Below are 6,105 nucleotides of genomic sequence, written 5' to 3'. Positions count from 1 at the left end.
ACTCACCTGAAGTAAAGGAAGGTTGTGTGCTTTAAGAAGCTAATGGCAAATTTTCATCACTGTCGATCTGGTTGCACGGGCAAAACAAGTGGTGAAGTAGATTTTCGTGCACATTATTTATGTTTGAATGCAAAAAGTAGGGGATGGATGTCTGACTTTGCAGTAAATCGGAGACAAGGTGACTGACAGGTTGAAGCAATGGACTGCTGATCCAGTTGCTCCCAGCTTCGTCGTTATTGTGTTAAACATTTTCCCCTAGTTTTTTTATTCAATCACATTTATCCTCATTGCCAAATTCACCTTTTACTGAAAAGGATGCAGCTCGTTGATGAAGTAATGTCACAAAAAATAATCACTTCATCAAAGGGAAAACATTAGCAGAACGATGGACAGGGGGACTCATGAAATCGGTCTCTGAGAGTCAGCACAGGCACGATGGGCCGAATAGCAAACTAACGTCAGAAACTGAGAGCTACGTTCATCACAGTCGGCGGCTCGTTGGTCTAGGGGTATGATTCTCGCTTTGGGATTATAATAATTGAAATGCGAGAGATCCCGGGTTCAAATCCCGGACGAGCCCTGCCAACTTTTTGTCAAAAAACGACTTCTCAGCCGGTCGACATGTGAGAAAACTGACATGTTTCAAATTAAAACGTGTGATTGCACTCCGTTGTTCACACAGCGTCCAAAAATCCTGGAGATTCCCAGGAGCAAAGTGAAACTCACCGAACTGAGTAAAGTTCATGTTTCTCAGATGTGCTCGGCTCTGCGTCTCATTGGACAACATAAACCCCGTTTTGATTCCGGCAAATACTTGATCAGTGTATCTGCCTTTCTGCACGCATGAGCTCACCTCCATAGGGATAAGCATACATTCAACGTCAATCTCAAATTCAACGTGAAACAGACTCTGCCCTGAATATGAGTGCGTCCTGTTTCTCTCGCGCTGAAAAGATGTTAGAAGCTGGCTTTGGATTTAGTCCCTTGGCTGCCGAATTTAAACCGTGCAGGAAATCGATTTGGGGTGGCCAAGCTGCCTGGTCTAATTAAAAGGCGTTCAAACCCTACATTCCAGGCAGGTTATAGTGTTCTGGCCTCAACATTCGGTTCAACGTATCGGATCATAAGCACCGCTCCCATTGTCTGCTAATGGTTCTGCTGTTCACACTAACACCTCCTCTGGTCCATCCTTTGTTACTTTATTGCCAGCTTACCACTCACTTTGCCTTTTTGCATTGTGCCATTTATTATTCAATCACTCCTACGCTCCACTCTATCACAGGCATTCCCTTTTGTCCTTCCTCGCTGCCTATTTTTCCAGGCGCTATTTTCCAGGAAAAATCTGTAAACTTTACATTTTTCTTAAAATATCGGAATGATCATCTGACTGAACGTGAGCCCGGGAAATTCATCCACAGAATGTTCACGGCCTGCTGAGTTTTACAGAATGCTTTGTTTTTGTTCATTGTGTTTCTGTATCCCTTTTAAGGTGATGTGCTGGTCTGCCCGGGGTCATTCTCTGTCTCTCCAAAATGGTGTGCTATCAGTATCGGATCATTATCTATCTGTTTAAAAGGAATGTACTGTCTGTCCCGGATTTCAAATTTCAAATTTCAAAAACTGCCTTTGGAGAGTGCAGAATTTTTAGTTTGTTGGTGTGTTTGTGTAAGTGAGAGAGTGCGTGGAAACGTTCTGCGCGATATTATTGTGCATTTCATGTCATGTGAGGAAAAATGCATTACATGCAACTTGAAGCCACACTGATTTGATTCAACACGCATTCAGGGACTGACTGACAGGAGAAGAGTCTGCTGTGGGATTTTGCTATTCCACATGTGAAAGAAGGCAAATTATATAAGTTAGAAACATAGCGATTTTAGCGAGAGCTTGCGGATGGGCTGTGTGACATGATGAGCTCCTTCCCCCTTATTTTCAAATACAAATCAAATCAAGACAAGATAAGACATGACTGACTGACTGACTTTGTTTATATAAATTTCTGTATCAATATTTATATATGCATATATTTACATACATTCCCTACTTTTTAACTTTCACAATAAATGTGCTTTTCTGTTCTGCCTGCATTGGCTCTATTACATTTGACCTATTTCACAGCACACGCAGCTTCTGTCGGATCCTGCAGAAACGCACTCGCGACTTTAAAAGATGGCCTTTGTTGCCCACATCTTCCCTCGTGGCTTGTCTTACACCATGGGCTGACTGTATTTGGGAATTTACTGACTGCACACCCTGATTTCCAGTGCATTTCATGCAGTCGCACAGACTTCGTTCAATCAAAAATATATAGATTAAGAAACAATTATTTATTTAATTCAATCAAATCAAATTCAATTTTTTGCAATAAAATTGTAAATTTATTTATTTTCTTATTATAATAAATATATATATGTTTTAAATTGTCTTTTTGTCTGGGTTGGTTTTATTTCCCTCCCTCTTTCCTGCTTGTCTATCACCTGTGGCTTCAACAACCGTCCCAGTCCCGCGTGCTCATGAGACCCGCGCTCAATCACGCACAACACAATTGCATTCAGGAATGATAGAAATTCCAATTTATTCTTCTGAAAGGGAACTGCTGTCCGTGAAGGGCAATTCTACAGCTGTGTAAGAGGGATGTGCTTCCTGTCCAGGATCATTCGGTGTCTGTTTCAACGGGATGGTTGTCAGTTCCGGTTCATCAATTGCCCCTTTAAAACGTATTTTCTCATTATCCGGATCATCCTGTACATTTAAAAAGGAGTGTGATTATCAGCTGTGAGAACCGAATTGTTAAACTGTTGTGTTTCAAGCTACATTGACTTTGCCTGTGTCCGTGTACATCCATATCGCAGCGCATCTGTTCATTACTCAAAATATGCCCATGTTTTCCGATATCCACTCCTTGATGTAACCCTTGCCCCAAATTTGCTCTCAATATAAAAAACAACAAATTATGCACTGACGGAAGCGACCGCGTGGCCTAAAGGATAAGGTTCTGATTTCGATTGTAATTGTGATCTTATCAGATGATTACAGGTTCGAGTCCGGCAGTGGTCAGCTATCGCGCTTTGTGAAATTTTATATTCTTTGTTTTGATTCTGCCTCAAAACCAACCATCTCGGACAGTCACTCACCTGAAGTAAAGGAAGGCTGTGTGCTTTAAGAAGCTAATGGCACATTTTCATCACTGTCGATCTGGTTGCACGGGCAAAACAAGTGGTGAAGTAGATTTTCGTGCATATTATTTCTGTTTGAATGCAAAAAGTAGGGGATGGATGTCTGACTTTGCAGTCAATAGGAGACAAGGTGACTGACAGGTTGAAGCAATGGACTGCTGATTCAGTATGCCCCCAGCTTTGTCGTTATTGTGTTAAACATTTTCCCCTAGTTTTTTTATTCAATCACATTTATCCTCATTGCCAAATTCACCTTTTACTGAAAAGGATGCAGCTCGTTGGTGAAGTAATGTCACAAAAAATAATCACTTCATCAAAGGGAAAACATTAGCAGGACGATGGAGAGGGGTACTCATGAAATCGGTCTCTGAGAGTCAGCACAGGCACGATGGGCCGAATAGCAAACTATCGTCAGAAACTGAGAGCTACGCTCCTCACTGTCGGCGGCTCGTTAGTCTAGGGGTATGATTCTCGCTTTGGGATTATAATAATTGAAATGCGAGAGATCCCGGGTTCAAATCTCGGACGAGCCCTGCCAACTTTTTGTCAAAAAACGACTTCTCAGCCGGTCGACATGTGAGAAAACTGACATGTTTCAAATTAAAACGTGTGATTGCACTCCGTTGTTCACACAGCGTCCAAAAATCCTGGAGATTCCCAGGAGCAAAGTGAAACTCACCGAACTGAGTAAAGTTCATGTTTCTCAGATGTGCTCGGCTCTGCGTCTCATTGGACAACATAAACCCCGGTTTGATTCCGGCAAATACTTGATCAGTGTATCTTCCTTTCTGCACGCATGAGCTCACCTCCATAGGGATAAGCATACATTCAACGTCAATCTCAAATTCAACGTGAAACAGACTCTGCCCTGAATATGAGTGCGTCCTGTTTCTCTCGCGCTGAAAAGATGTGAGAAGCTGGCTTTGGATTTAGTCCCTTGGCTGCCGAATTTAAACCGTGCAGGAAATCAATCCGGGGTGGCCAAGCTGCCTGGTCTAAATAAAAGGCGTTCAAACCCTACATTCCAGGCAGGTTATAGTGTTCTGGCCTCAACATTCGGTTCAACGTATCGGATCATAAGCACCGCTCCCATTGTCTGCTAATGGTTCTGCTGTTCACACTAACACCTCCTCTGGTCCATCCTTTGTTACTTTATTGCCCGCGTACCACTCACTTTGCCTTTTTGCATTGTGCCATTTATTATTCAATCACTCCTACGCTCCACTGTATCACAGGCATTCCCTTTTGTCCTTCCTCGCTGCCTATTTTTCCAGGCGCTATTTTCCAGGAAAAATCTGTAAACTTTACATTTTTCTTAAAATATCGGAATGATCATCTGACTGAACGTGAGCCCGGGAAATTCATCCACAGAATGTTCACGGCCTGCTGAGTTTTACAGAATGCTTTGTTTTTGTTCATTGTGTTTCTGTATCCCTTTTAAGGTGATGTGCTGGTCTGCCCGGGGTCATTCTCTGTCTCTCCAATATGGTGTGCTATCAGTATCGGATCATTATCTATCTGTTTAAAAGGAATGTGCTGTCTGTCCCGGATTTCAAATTTCAAATTTCAAAAACTGCCTTTGGAGAGTGCAGAATTTTTAGTTTGTAGGTGTGTTTGTGTAAGTGAGAGAGTGCGTGGAAACGTTCTGCGCGATCTTACTGTGCATTTCATGTCATGGGAGGAAAAATGCATTACATGCAACTTGAAGCCACACTGATTTGATTCAACACGCATTCAGGGACTGACAGGAGAAGAGTCTGCTGTGGGATTTTGCTATTCCACATGTGAAAGAAGGCAAATTATATAAGTTAGAAACATAGCCATTTTAGCGAGAGCTTGCGGATGGGCTGTGTGACATGATGAGCTCCTTCCCCCTTATTTTCAAATACAAATCAAATCAAGACAAGACAAGACATGACTGACTGACTGACTTTGTTTATATAAATTTCTGTATCAATATTTATATATGCATATATTTACATACATTCCCTACTTTTTAACTTTCACAATAAATGTGCTTTTTCTGTTCTGCCTGCATTGGCTCTATTACATTTGACCTCTTTCACAGCACACGCAGCTTCTGTCTGATCCTGCAGAAAACCACTCGCGACTTTAAAAGATGGCCTTTGTTGCCCACATCTTCCCTCGTGGCTTGTCTTACACCATGGGCTTACTGTGTTTGGGAATTTACTGACTGCACACCCTGATTTCCAGTGCATTTCATGCAGTCGCACAGACTTCGTTCAATCAAAAATATATAGATTAAGAAACAATTATTTATTTATTTCAATCAAATCAAATTCAATTTTTTGCAATAAAATTGTAAGTTTATTTATTTTCTTATTATGATAAATATATATATGTTTTAAATTGTCTTTTTGTCTGGGTTGGTTTTATTTCCCTCCCTCTTTCCTGCTTGTCTATCACCTGTGGCTTCAACAACCGTCCCAGTCCCGCGTGCTCATGAGAATCGCGCTCATTCACGCACAACACAATTGCATTCAGGAATGATAGAAATTCCAATTTATTCTTCTGAAAGGGAACTGCTGTCCGTGAAGGGCAATTCTACAGCTGTGTAAGAGGGATGTGCTTCCTGTCCAGGATCATTCGGTGTCTGTTTCAACGGGATGGTTGTCAGTTCCGGTTCATCAATTGCCCCTTTAAAACGTATTTTCTCATTATCCGGATCATCCTGTACATTTAAAAAGGAGTGTGATTATCAGCTGTGATAACCGAATTGTTAAACTGTTGTGTTTCAAGATACATTGACTTTGCCTGTGTCCGTGTACATCCATTTCGCAGCGCATCTGTTCATTACTCAAAATATGCTCATGTTTTCCGATATCCACTCCTTGATGTAACCCTTGTCCCAAATTTGCTCTCAATATAAAAAACAACAAATTATGCACCGACGGTAGCGACCGCGTGG

General features: G+C 41.7%; 1 non-coding gene across 1 annotated transcript; it reads left to right on the top strand.

Annotated features, from left to right (window-relative positions):
- The first annotated feature begins 492 nt into the window (after positions 1–492).
- Positions 493–580, top strand: trnap-ugg (transfer RNA proline (anticodon UGG)). Its single transcript is given in 2 exon segments — positions 493–528; positions 545–580. It is a non-coding gene; the product is annotated as a tRNA-Pro (tRNA).
- The last annotated feature ends 5,525 nt before the right edge of the window (positions 581–6,105 follow it).

This window comes from Pristiophorus japonicus, unplaced genomic scaffold, assembly GCF_044704955.1.
Source record: "Pristiophorus japonicus isolate sPriJap1 unplaced genomic scaffold, sPriJap1.hap1 HAP1_SCAFFOLD_61, whole genome shotgun sequence".
Classification (NCBI taxonomy): Eukaryota; Metazoa; Chordata; class Chondrichthyes; family Pristiophoridae; genus Pristiophorus; species Pristiophorus japonicus.
Note: the sequence above shows the minus strand (reverse complement) of the source record. Positions and strands in the feature narration are given on the sequence as shown.